Genomic DNA, 15,205 nt, shown 5'->3' on the forward strand with positions numbered 1-15,205 from the left:
TTTCAAGCGCATATTAATGAGCTACGCTACGATATGATTTTTGCGCAGAGATAAAAAATGCATCGGAATAGCGCGATGACTCGCTGCAGAGTAGCATTTGGTTATAGGTCGTATTTTAAGATAGAATCACGAATCGCAATTCTAGGGAATTCTACGGAATTCTACGGAATTCTACGGAATTCTACGGCGAAAACTTTTTTTAGGACGCAATTTCGCATTTAATATTATGACAGTGGGAAAACGCATCGGTCTCCATATTACGAATTTAAAATCTTTTCCAAGTTTCATATGGGAAATTGTGTAAAACGAAGTAAGCGGCTTTTAAGCTTAGTGCGTCCAAGAAACTAATTTTCTCTCATAGTTTCTGATATCAAGTGCTTCTACGAGCATCCGTGCAAAATAAAGAATACCGTTGGAGCACGAAATTTATGAAAATAGAAGTCCGCCGCGGTAGACTGGAAAGAAAATATTTTGGAATCTTTGGATTACGTCGCGATGTTACACAAAAGAAAGTCAAAAAGAAAGACAATAGAGAAATGATATATCTAGCATTTCGTACAATTTACATTTTTAATATTTCGAATATATTTCGGAAATAAAAACTTGAGTGACATAAGCATAATTTGATATGTTTCACAAAAGATATATAATATATAAAATATCATACACACTCACCCTCGGACCACACAGATTTGTTAAGGAAAACTCACCTGTAACAGACAAAAGAGAAAAATATTATATATAACGCAATTAAAAAATATTTCATTAATTTTTAAATCAATACTTAATGCATTTCGCATACGTATTTTACATTTGCAATTTCATTCATTATGATTGATGAGAAACTTCTGGAATTCGCTGGCAAATCAACGTTGGCGCGAGAACCCTATGATATTTGACTCGTCGCGTACGCAGGAATCTCGAATTAAATGCAAAGTCGACGGCAGGTAATATCACGCCATAAATCAGCATAATCCTGCTTAAAAATATCGTAGAAGTAATTAAATGGAGAGCGAATCAGTCTGCGCTTAAATCGCGAGACAATTTCGCGGTAGTGCACTCGCGTATCCATTCTGTCGTCGTGTTTTATAGGGCCCGCCTGCGAAAAAGCTCACGGGGACTGGGAAATGAGAGAATAACGATGGTAATAATAGTTATCTCCGTTCGTTTCTCTCTTTTCCGCTTTTTCCCGACGCATTACCGAACTTGTCCATGAATTTTAATCGGTCGGACGAACGCTATGTACAACGAACAGCGTAAACATTGCTCCTGCATTTCCAGCGTGCGTGCGCGGCGATGGTTAAAATATTAATTGCCCGTGGGATGCGTCCGAAAACGCGAGGAAATAAAAACAATCGCCATGTTGGCCGTGCGAGAATTAACGAGTGAAACATGCGGGGCGGGGGATGGGGGGGGGGGAGAATGGTATATTTTCTTGTTGTAGTAATTGAAACTTGGCTGCGATCAAATACCGACGATAAAGTGATGACTAATGGTCAATTAAAATGGCTGGAGTCGGAAATTGATGAATTACACATTAGACAATGACAATCGTGAAAATTCGAAAATAAATATAATACTTAAAACTCGTAAGCTAAATTCGCGTAATCAGAGTAATTTAATCCTTATTTATGCAAAAAATAAATGTTTCTAGAAAAAAAGCATTTTTAATGGTACATTAAAGTCGGCAACGCAATGACTTTTATGACCTACGTCGAGTGTATTCGTCGAACTTAGCTCCAAATGCGAATAAACGTGCGCAAGAATACGAGTACATATATAACAGAATACACTGACAATAATCTTTGTGAGACATAAATCTTTTTTAATTAAAATGTTTTTATTTAAATAATAATAAAAGAAACAAATTTTATAAGCATACATTTTTATTTATTTGGCGCAATTTTTTTATATCATTATTTTTCTAGGAAGTTTAAACAACTATTTTGTACAACAGTATTTTTTTGGTTAAAATTTTGTACATTTAAAATGATACTATTTTGTATAGAGTTAAAACGACATTATTTTGTAGAGTTAAAATAACACTATTTTGTATAGAGTTAAAATGATACTATTTTGTAGAGTTTTTTATAGTAATTTAAAAATAAAACAATTTTTTGTGTAACACTTTTTCACATGGCGCGTGCACTTGGCGCCTTTTTTTAACAGAATACACTGAGACATAAATAAACACCAAGAGAGCGCATACTTGCACTTAAATAAATACGATACAATATAAACTACTTTATAATACAATATAAATAACATAACACGTAACGCCAAGCAATTAAAATCCCATCATATTTTCGAAAAAGCTATACGCAATCGGATTAACCAAATCAAACGTGAATCGCATTCGTGCAAGTATCCCTCTCGACATTTTTCCCATTTTCTCTTGTTACGTGTTCGCTATCAACGCGAGTGACAATCGCGACTTCTCTTATGCCATCACTAGCTTAATATATTTTCATACCAACCGGTAGTATCCGTAAAGCTTGTTTCACAAGACTCACGTCTCCAGCGCTCTCCTTTGTGTTGACGACTTTGTAAATTACGAAACTATGAGTTATACCCGATACTAGCAACCATTTTTCTCTATATCAGCGGTTCATAATCTACGAGAAGGAGAAGGATTGGGGGGGGGGGGAGAAAGGGGGCTATATCATTCTTTCCTAACGACTCAGTGTGTTTGTTCTCTATATATTTGTATCTTTCATTATCTTATATTACTATCATGCGAAGTTTCAGACTTAGTTTAGTGAAACGGAGCAAAGAGTCTTCAGGAAATTTTTATATTTTATATTTTAATATTCTCGTGAGAGAGAGAGAGAGAGAGGCGAAATTTTAATATATTTATGATATATAAGTCACACGTGTATCTGTTATCGCATGTTATAAAGTTGCTTATCGCAGCTAAGCTTCCAACACGACAATTCTACGCGATAGCAGATACTGACTAGAATTTTACTACGCCTTTTTACGATTGTACAACAGGTTAGCGCGACGCGGTTATGGAAAGGTTGAGCTAAAGTGCCGTGATATCTTTATACGTGACGACGAAAATACATAATCTTTCGTTAGCCCACGAGTTGTTTCGAGGATACACGCATTATAACGAGGTCGTGCACTCGCGTCTCCAGCCGCGTCGTTATAAAGTCGTTCCGTATAAAAGCATCTACCCATCACGCCAGGGATCGATAGACTCGAGGACTTTTATCACCGAGATAAATTGCGTTTGCATAAGGAGGAGAGTTTACGTGGCGTTACGTAGCGCTGGTAAATGAGAGAATTGCGAGATACGTATAAGGGAGCCAGAAATATACTTGCGATAAAAAAGATCTATTGAGGAGCTAAATTTAACATCCTGATGCGAATTGTTGATGAAAAAGAGAACGATAAACAAATAAATAATATTAAATGTTATTGTACACAAGAATTATAAATAATCAATTATTGTTATAAATAATTTAACTTGATATAATAATAATTTAATAATTAAATTATATAATAATTTAATAATTTATATAATAATTTTATTTTATTGTAAATAATAAATTATACAATTGTAGAAAATAATTATAAATAATAAATTATAATAACAAATTATTACCTTAGAATTATTTAACTTCTCTTGCGACAAACCTTTCTCATTGAGCTCGACAATTAAGCAAACTGTTGACATTCGCGAAATCTATTTGTCTTCGTTAACGAGCGCCACGTGCATAATAGTAAGACGGTAATGCTCAATCAAATTTATAATACGTGCTGTGTTTGCGAGCCAGTCTGTCTTTGAGCTCTTCAACAATACGAAACTCATCCGCCGAAATTGTTGGATTACAGGTCTTCTTAATTAAAGACACTTATCCCCTAACGCCATTCTTTTACGTCGCCATTATCTTCAAAGACGATCCGTTTCTATATAGGACGAAAGCTGCAGCATTAAGAGATATCGATTACCGCGTTCTTAGTGAGATTGCTATCTTTTGATTAAATTTTTCAAACGTACAAAGATCGATATCAATCATAAAGGCATACGTTTATTTAACGGACTTTAATTAATTTCCTGTAAAGTGTATCGTGATATTATTAGTAACGTCGCGAAACTTCATGACGTCGAGATGAGAATAGAGAAGACTGAGACAGTTCGTCTGGGGTCAAATTTCGACACGACTGAGTCAGCCTGTATAGAAGGGTAGAATATCTCTGTGTGGGGAAGCAAACTGTACCGTCTACTTCGGTTGTTACCCTGGCCATCGACCGTCTGGCCAATCGCCGCGTCCTGGGGCAAGGACCTTCACTCGTCGTATATTCCACCCGACCGTGTCCCCACGTCTCATGATAAAAATGTTGCGTCGTAGATGCGAGTTCGATTTAACGTTTTATAATACAAGCTGGGATGTAAAGCGTTCTATACACTGTAAAATAATTAAAAAAACTGAACGCATCGCAAATTAGTCGCGATTAATCGTGTTTATGATTTTAAAAAAATGCGCCGATATTTTGAATTAATAAGTTATATTTGACGGAATTGATCCTATTGTCAATCATGCAGTACATTATGCATATTTTATTGCGAAAACAGACAGTAGCGAGAATGCAATAACGCGGCTAATTAAAATTAGAGCAAAAGTGGGATGCGCTCTAACGTTATCATATTTATTCCAACCACCTGTTCGTTTCTTCTCTATCTCTATTCTCTAGAGAATAAAATCATCCTCCTCGATATCTCTTTTTCCTTCATTTTATCGGCTTGTTTATCAGAGATCGCGAGTTTTTCATAATACGTAAAAAGTACGATATATCTTACATTGATATAAAAAAATCGTGATTTATTTCAGTTATTTTCATGATTTAAGATTTCATGTAAAAATTAATGAATAAAAATTAGAAAAAAAATACGCAATTTAAATATTTTCGTTAATCTGGCACACTTATCGTGAAAGATCATGTTCGTCAAAAATATAAAAGATAAAAATTAATATATTATAAACTTGATATAAACGATACATATTATTATTTGCCCTAGTCATCGCGAATACAAAATTAAATGTATATTAAGATAAGCATCATAATTGCTATGTGTTTACAAATGTGATGTGATTACGAGAAATGGCGATTATTTTAGATTTAATTTAAGAGAAGGTCAATGTACTATGAGCCATATGTAACTTACGCGTCGAATATACGAATTATTTCAAGACGCTATTGGCATCGAAGAAAAGGACTTTTACAATGGAATTTATTCCCTAAGAAAATATTCCAAGAGAGAACGGGTACCGTTGCTTCCACGCCTTACAACGACTGTTTCGTAGCCGACATGACAATGCTATTTTACAGCTTCATCGGCATAGAGCTAAAAAATACGGAAAGAAATCTATCGCGCTCAATGAAGCCATCTGTTACACCAGACATTTCGCAGTTCGCGTTACCATGGACAAACACGATTGCATTATATAAATATAAATATGTGAAATAATCGCTTTTAAATTCAATTTAATTACACAGTGAAATAAGTATTTTACAAAAATGATATGTAATTAGGAATTCGTTACGTATTGATATGTTGCTTCCGGATTGGATATGATTTGATAATTTATTTTATTATGCAAAAATTTGACCAACTATATAAAATTATTCAGATAATACATAAACGCTTTATAATTATTTCACATATTATCATTTAATGATATAAAATACTTTAGAAAGTTTGTGAAATTCGCACGGATTCGCCGGCTTCCTGAAGATATATTTAATCACATACATTGCCGAAACGAGCAAACATTTCGCGCATGCCTCGTAAATTAACGCATTTCGTCACGTTTGCTAAGAATTCTGTTGGTTTTCGATATTCAAATCTGCCCGGTTATCAAAATGCGACAACATTCCGATCGAAAAACATCTACAAAAGTGGAACGTGTTAGAAAGTAACACGCTCGAAAAGTGACGCAATATACTTGGAACATTTTTTATCGGCCGACCGAATTCTACATTTTTGTGGATACTTTGTCATTCCTCGAGCATGTAATGCGGGCGTTAAAATATCCATCCGAAATACCAACGAAAGTAGATCATCGCGACACGTGCGTTCCTTTGTAGAACGCGGAACGGGGTTTTTTTCTTTTTAAATCCGTCACACGTACGATTCACGCGCGCTTGTGCGTTCATTTGCATCAGATAATATTGATAATCATGACTAAATTATTAATATGAAGTAATTTAATCGTAAAACAACTATTTAAAGCCGCGCAATTTTTTTTTTTTTTTTTTTTTTTAAGTATGATTGCGAAAATCTGTGTATTACGCAAAGGTATAAAAATATAAAATGCAAAGGGGAGAAGAAAAGAGAGACACCCCGAAATAATGCAACGGAACAGTCCAGACGAGATACTGGGTAATCGATTTTCTTTTGTCTAGCAAATGCCGATACAAGACGAGATAAGACGTCGAATTATTTAGTGGCTTTTAGATAGTAAGGAACTGATAATCTCCGATTCCCACCACGATCACTTTTATCGAGAATGATACTAATAGAAAATGATAGTGTTAGACCTTTGAAGAGTACTCCGAATAAGATTATAGTTGGTAAACATTAAATATATGCTTGAGAAATAAAAATGGCTTTAGCTACTTATGCATATTAATTTTTATGTAAAAATAATTATTAACTACTAGTTAAAAATTAATTAGTGCTTAATAACTGCTCTGATTTATATTATGGTATTAATGCTTCGCGTATTCCATCTCTGTTCAAAATTTATATAAAACTTTTAATTAATATCTAACTCTCTTCAGGAAAAGTATATAATCTTTCAGTAAATAAATAAAAGAAAGTATTACTCGTGCAATATTATCATCGAGATATTAACCATGTCACAGAACGGACGCTTTTGTATGCATTTAATTGCGTAACACAACACGGGCACAATCCCCGGATCGCGAATGCCGGTATGCCAATTCAATCCAGCAAACATCGACAAAGCTTTATCAGGGCGTTCCCAGTAAACGGCACCGCTATACCTTAATAAGGCACAGTCGCCACAGTCCAATTCCCGTGAAATCAAACATCCTGGAAGTGGAGGAAATCGATATCGATCATGCTCTCGTTGGCACTAGTAAAAATTGAACGCGTAATTTGCCGAGTTTGAGCAGCAGAGTCGACCCGGTGGACTGCTTTTATCCTTTTCGCGAATGCGGCAGCGACGGGTGCAAAATCGCGCGGGGTCGTGAGAAAGGCTGGTGGATATAAAGGAAATGAGGTATCCCGTGCAGAAAATGGGCGGACTATCCGCGAAGATGCGGGAGGTAGAAAAGGAAGGAAGGAAGGAAGAAAAAGGGGGAAGGAAGAAATCGCGCGCGGGGTATCTGCTACTGGTCGGGGAGATCCGGTCCTCTGGGATAATGGAATTCCTTTCTCCTCTCGAGGCTCAGCACTGACGAGGGTGGTCTACCCATCGAAGATCTCGAAAATAAAACCGGGTACTACGGGGAACGAACGCTGGATTTCAATCAACGTCGATCCTGCCTCCTCGCGCTTTTCTCTCCTCGCGAGCGGATCCACCGCCGCCTCCTCTCGTAGCGCGAAGCGTGAATTAACGTCTAATTCCTCTCGTGCGAAATTCAATTATGCCACGAGTACCTGCACGAGGAATACATTTCTTTTTTCTACGCTCCAACGATGATGCGATATAGCTGTTCGAGCGTGCACAAAAACAGCAAGCTCTACTACCATTTTTATTAAACAGATGCAAATTTATTCTATATATTATTCCAAGAGCCCCGTCTTTCTCCCTTTTTAAATATCTCGTGATCAGCGATACGGGAAAAACGGCAGTTTTCGTTGAATTTCATGTTTCTCAATTCACATTCCACATTCGTTTCATCGTAAATATCGTGAATATATTATCGTGAATATATATCGATATTAATTAATTAATGTAACGGTAGTGTCAATAATAAAACTCATTCCTGAGATACCTTCGATTTTGCGAAAAGTTCAAATGATTAAACTCAATTTTTACGAATCAATATCATTATATACTTGGGCAAATTATATTTCCCATCATAGTAAATAGCTATTGAATATATATATGACAAATTACTTACATAGACGAGGGGAACATGTAACATCTTTCGCGAGTTATTAAAAGAAAAAGAAAAAAAAACCAACACATCGCTTTTACAAGCTTAAACTCTTAAACTGTATTGTTTTTCAATCTTCAATGCATTCCGCAAATAAAGTTCGAGTTCAAAACTTTCCGCGCTATTAACGAATACTTTCGTGCTGACACAAGTTCGCGTGAAAACAGTTGCCAGGCTAAATGTGCTGTCATGATTTATATAGGTATCGTTTATAATACTTTTCTGTGCAACGAGACTTGAGTATTATAAATGGATTACTCTATCGCTATATAAATACCTAGCTCTCTACATAATCATTATTAAGATATCTCGAATTTGCATTGCGAAGATAAGTTAAATTTCAAATAAAATAATAATTACGATTAAATCTCTATCTCGAGAGAAAAATAAACGGAGCACGATAAAGTTTATACTCAATCGCGAGGAATTTTTAGAGTATTACACGGTCCAGCGAATTCCATAAATACACCTACAATCACAAATCGGAATCTCGGGAGGGACGCGTTATAAATTTTCCCGGCTTGCCCTTGATCTCCAGAGAATCAGAGTTTTGTTTGTTTTACGAATCGAATTTTTTAGCCACGAGGAATTTCAAGACAAAGAACAGGGAAGTAATGGCAGCGCCGCGGTAAGAAACCGCGATCTGGTAAGAGGTTCAAGCGCGCACTCAAGACAAGTGGAAGGATGGAAGCGCGATTCAACAGAAGTTTCAAAGAGTAGCGACGACGAAGTGAGAAGGCAAACTTAAGCGCGGAAAGTCGGGGTGCTCCGAGGAAATTTTCAAAGGTCACTTTAGGGAAAAACGAGGGATCGTATAACATCTCTTTTTTTTCTTCACTCCGCCGTTACGCTTGAAATTTTTACGCTAAACTTTATACTTGCGAAACTCATTAGTTAGAATCGTGACAAGTTAAGTTAATGCGTTGAAAAATCGTAAGAGAGAAAGAGCAATAACGTATCGCTCTATATGACTATTCTTATTAGATAATATAAAAAAGATTTTGCGAAAGATCATTGAAAAGATACGAATATCTCTTACCAATCTCCCATGCTTGTTTACATTTTTCTTTTCATTTGATCATCAAGGCAGACACGCTAAGAAACGGTGCGCTTCACCTTCGTTACGAGTCAGTTCCTTTTTCCGTCTTAGATGGAGTTTCATCCTTTCATCTTAATTCGTATGAACGTGCGTCGCCACGTAATCGGAATTTCCTTTCACTATGGACGAGAACCTGTTACACGGGCTTTTTTTTGTCGTCATGTCTTTATATCATTACGCAATCGCTAGCGACATCAGTAGCGATAATTTGAAAAGTCTTAAAAATCTGTGGACTATGTAGTATACATACGTACTAGTTGGTACGAAAATCCATCGGGCGTGAAGACCGTATTTGCCTATCACCGATCGTATACGGGTAAACGGGTAAACCAGCTATTTAAGTTACTTTCAAATACGACATTTCTACGTTAAATTTTCAGCTTTCCGTCACGGATCACCGAGCAACATCCTTACAATCATTACGATTTTCTTTTCGTATTGCACGTATGGCTACAGAGATTTTTATATCAAAATTCTGCAAAGCGAAATGAAATCTCGCCTTATAATGTCAACACGATTGAGAAGTTACGTATTAACTCTATGCAGAAATTAGAAAGTTAATTTAATCCCGTAATATACTTACGATAATAACCATCTTCTCGATAGTTATTATTGTGAAATACCTACCTAAAATATATATATATATCGTTTATCAATTATCTGGATGCTGTCTCGTGCGCGCTAAGCTTGCGAAAAAATACTAGAAAAGCAGTCTTCTCGAAGGTAATTGAGCGCATCGCTATAACGCGTATGCACATTCCAAGGGTTAATTATATGTCACAAAAACATCTCATCCACTTTTACGATAATTCGCCTCGTGTTAACGCGTTTCTGTCTTACGACGTGTCAGACGTCGTTGCATCGGGCATCCCTTCGCGCGGCCTCTTATCCGCGCCCCCCTCGCCGTAATCAATTCGACGTACTAACGAAGTTTCGCAGCGCGATACATTGACTCCGAGATTAACGTCGCGTATTGCAACATCACGCTAGATATCAGCACCGCACCACGCTCCCCTTCTCCCCCTCCCGCGTTAAATACGCCAAAGGCGTCTGCTGTTAGAGGTACGACAGCATTATCACCTACGTACACACGCGGGCGCGCATAAATGCGCGGTTACAGGCGCCATATGCTCGCGACCATAGATAAAGCGCAAACGTGGTATTTATACGTATTCACGCGTGCACACACGCGTACGTACGACCTACTCGCTGTCGCTTCGCTTTACGAGGATCCGCGCGCGCACTCGTGACGTTTACGACCAAACGGAACCGTCGCGCAATTCACCGTGATTTAATTCCCGCGCACCACCCTGTGTTCCAATTCAAAAGTTCTTCCGCAAAATACAACGCCCCGAAATATTTCCGTTGAATGCGCGATATTCTTTCTGTCCGGTCGGTGAGCTTTAGCGGCTGTTGCCCCGACATGGTCACAGAGAGGAAAAATAGCTACGAGTATCGCAGCAATTTCACGATATTACATCAAAGTAGATTGAATTTTGAAAGATTTCTGTTTCCGCAAAATAATGCTTAAAAATAATGATTATTCTTATTTTTTGAACTTTTAAAATATTTTCTTATCAGTTTTTTTTTTTTTTTTTTTTTTTTTTTTTTTTTTTAATACATATGTAAAAGTTGTAAAATCGAAAATATACATCTTTTGGATGAAAATTACGTTGCCTTCGATAATTAGATTTCAGTGAGATAGCAGAATAGGAAATACTCGAAGGGATTACTTAATCATAATTTAAGTGTCTACGAAGAAATTTGCGTTGTGCGAAAGGACTTGCAAACTCGCAATTACCAGATCTGTATGCATAGGGCCTTCAGAGAGTAACTATACACTATACATTTATTTCAAACATTAAAAAAAAAAAAACATTATCAACCGTTATTAGCAAATTAGTTTTTTTTTTTTCTCGTCAGAGACATATCAACAGAAAAGTTGAAAAAGATTTTTGATAACAAGATTAGACGAATTAAGGGTCGTGGAAATCACATCTTTTATGAAAAAAAGAGTAATTTGCTAATAACATTTGATAACGTCTTTTTTTAATAATCGAAAAAAATTTATAATTACTTTTCGAACGCATACACACATGCCATATTACAACGTATATAAATAATCTCTGAAAAGATTGATAACATTATGTCAAAGAATTTCGACTTTACTTAAGTTTTATACATATCTTCTAAATATGAAAAGAAAATATATTAGTTCTTCTCCCTTCGATTAGAGCGATTGTAGCTGAAGATTTAAGGGATGACTGTGTACTAGGATCGGTCTTTTTTAGAATCAATAGCAACATTATACGAAGATTATAGCCAAGAGTCGAGAGAAAAGATTTACTCGGTCTAGAGATCGGGATCGACTTATAGAACGGTCTTTATTCAGCAATTTTCGGTGAGTTCGGGGTTTGGCTGGCAATGTTACCATTTCTACCAGCGCCTTCCAAAAGCGCGCTAAGCAAGGTGCGGATGCTCTTTTCTTTTCGATGACGCATATATTTTATCGGGAATAAAATGGACCGCGGCCAAAAGCAAGGCGCGTATGCAGACATTGCTGAGAAAAACCATAACGATTGCCGCATTTCATTCTTACAAGATCGTATAAACGATGATTTAAATCATCGAAAGTAGTACGAGCATTAACGAAATCACACTCCGTAAGTATAATTTATTTTTGTAACAAAAATGAAAAAAATTGAGATAACATTAATACACGCATTTCGCACATGGCGACACAAATTTGCGACTGCGTTTTAATTTGTAAGACATATACGTCGCCTCGATTTACGTAAAAAAATAAATCGATACGATATCGATGCGCCACGCGGCGATAGAGGATGGCAAATGGGAAATTTTAATTTAAACCAGGAAGCGGAGGCTACGCACCTGGAAACAGAGTACAATGGTGCATTGTCCGCGCGCGAGCGTCGGGTTTAATCACGGATGTGCCCGCCTTTGTCAATTTCCATAGTTCGATTCCGAGCTATCTGCTCGCCCACGGTCTCGGTCGTACACGTCGATGCATCTGGAACGTGTCCCGTCGCATCCGGCCTATATCATTCGCGCGCCTCCAAGGAAACGCGAGCCATTAAATATCGTGCGACGCGCGGATCTTACGTAACGCTAATACAGCTGTGATCGCTGTCACGCGATTTTTTCTTAAAGCAATTTAGCGGCATGCATAAAAATAAAACTTCCCGTCGTAATTTTCATTCCGAACTAGATTCTAATATAGAAAATTATTCAAATCATCTCAAATATAAAAGTAAATACGTAAAACTCTTGAGAAATTTTACGCACGTATTTTCTACTCTCTTATATTATGCTTTATTTTATATTGTATCTGATTTTACATGGCATAGAGCTAGAGTCGCGGGAAAAAAATCTCTAAATGTAAGAGCAAAAGTTATTTATACAATGTGAAAGAGAAACAAAAATAATTAAACGATTCGCGAAATAATTTGTACAAAATGTCGACTTAATGAAAAAAGTGTTGCAAGGCAACGATGTTTCGGCATTATTGAACTTGTTTACACGAATTACGTGCACGCGGTGGCCTGAAAAAGAAACTTGAGACAACGTCGAAATTTCGTCGATCGTCGGTCCACATAATAACGGTACATACGTATACATTCCACGTGCACGCGCGCGCCTTTATATTGTATATACGATAAAACCGGATGGAGAACAACGTGGCGATAAGAAGTACTCGCGTGTGTTAACCGAAGCTACTTTAAGTACTGAGAGCTGATAAGAAGAATAGAACCGATATTTGTGGGTCCCTATCGGTCCCTATACGCACATACGGCGAGAAACCTTTTTAAGCGATAAACCTGTTTAGCATTCAAAACTGTACACGGGACATATTATATTGAAGCACAAAAAAATACTTTCCCCGTATAAAATTAAGTTGTATAAAAATAAGAAAAAAAAATTAAATGTGCCCCATAAAAAAATGCGCAATTCTCGGAGCGCAGCGTCGATTGTGCAGCATATACGAGATGTTCTATTACATTTCGCGAGATATCGCAGGCTGCAAACTTTGAGGAAGTTTCAAAATAGCCATTTCGACAGCACCGCCGCCAATAACGAGTGCGCTGAGAATTCTTAATTTGCTACCAAGTTTTACGATTCAAAGCGCACACGTATATGTGAAACTCGTACAGTATATCAGGTGCTGAAACACGCAACTTTACCAGGTCATCCGGAAAGGTCGAAGGGAAAACTTGGAGCCTAATTCTCGACGAGTCCATTTGACGAGAATAGACGGTGTTGTTGTAGAAACGAGGGAGAATTCATAGTATTACGAGAACGAAGACCTACGTGTGTATCGCGCGCGTAAGAGACGTCGAAGAAGCGGAATCCCATCCTGATATATGAAATATATCGATCGATATCAACGGGTCGCGCAGGTAGCTTTGTTCGCGATTCTTTCATTTTCCGAGGCCTGACGGATCAGATCCCTCTTGCGAAATCGCGGAGCGTGACGGAGATAAGATAACGATGACGAATCTACGGCTTACATAAAGTACTCCTCGATATAAATCTGAGATTCATCGAAGTCGTCACGAGATAATCAAGATCAAGAAACCGAAATTAATCCGCGCATTTCGAACAATCGCGTTGTTTTGCGTCTGAGAATTACGCGAGGAAGAGATCTTAATCAATCAAGTATGATAAAAGTGACACTCGCGACTTAGACAAGCGATCGATAACGGAGTGAAAAATTTCTGCGTCATCGAAAAAAAACTCGAAGACTCTTCGAACCGCGTTCGCGCGGAAAGATGAGAAGTTGTCGGAGTCGCGTCGCATATTCCGTTGAAAGTATCAAGAGCTACGTGAGAACAGAAGTCACGTTCCATGCGCGATTATCACACCGGTCGAGTTTTATGAACTGTATGTAACGTTATAGCAGGCTATCGACGAAATCCGATCGTGGTGTATTAATTACGCCAAGTTTTTTTTTTTTTTTTTTTTTTTTTTTTTTTAATGACGACCCTGCAAGAAATAGACGATCGCGATAAAAACGAGAGCTACTGTACAATTGCATGCGTCATGCGCGACGATAAGAACGAACAGACGAACAGACTGTAAGGAAAATTATTTCGAATACATGTATATTTATATCCTGTTAGAATCCCGGATTTCATTCTGCGTTTTCCGTAAAGTCTTTCAAACGATGTGTGAAATACTAGTATAATAATTGATAATACTTAGTAATAATTAGTGTCGACTGAGATATTAATGAATATAATAAAAAGTGACTCTACATAACCGAGCATTGTATACGCTAACAAATAATGGGAAGTTTCCCATAGTCCGTATGTGTATGTGTGTGAAAGGGTTGATGTTATCTTCTATTGTGCGCGCAAACTCGGATGCGTTCGAAATATGAAATAAAATGCGCGGCCGAGATTATTAAAATTATTAAAAATCAATCATAGTAATAATAAAAATGATTACATGTAGAATATAATAAGAACTAAGAAGAGATCATAAAACTAGTTCAAGAGCGTTATTTTTAAATCGATTGCGCGAGAGGCGTAAACATGTAACGCGTTATCGAGAATCAGTATTTGCGTAGCACTAAGAAGTCAAAGTTTTCTTTATCAAAATTTATGACGACAACGAGCTCATCAATGTTATTGTTGTGACTCAAAACCGTTCAAAGCGCAGTCCACAAATGGCAGATTGCAAATTCCTAAAACTACATAACATTGCGATAATGACGGACCAATCATCGTCGAGCGATACAAAATTATTGTGGAAGTGATGGAATTATTATGTAGAAGATAAAAAACCTCTCTCGCGTGTATTTCAATGACATTTATCACATCGCGTCAAGGACGCGAGACAATTAGGCGCGCATTATTACGATGTGTAGAACGAAAGAATTTACCAACTCTGTGCCTCGTTTTATGTGTGTATATATTTTTCAACACATTATTATTAGAACACTCA

At 37.1% G+C, this 15,205-nt stretch overlaps 1 protein-coding gene across 1 annotated transcript in view; it reads right to left on the reverse strand.

Moving 5' to 3' along the window:
- Gckiii (Germinal centre kinase III) overlaps positions 1-15,205 on the reverse strand; it is an 86,444-nt gene that overhangs the window by 69,075 nt on the left and 2,164 nt on the right. The window lies entirely within an intron of this gene.

This window comes from Polyergus mexicanus, unplaced genomic scaffold, assembly GCF_030449975.1.
Source record: "Polyergus mexicanus isolate NDT 795.1 unplaced genomic scaffold, iyPolMexi1.0 SCAF_3, whole genome shotgun sequence".
NCBI lineage: Eukaryota > Metazoa > Arthropoda > Insecta > Hymenoptera > Formicidae > Polyergus > Polyergus mexicanus.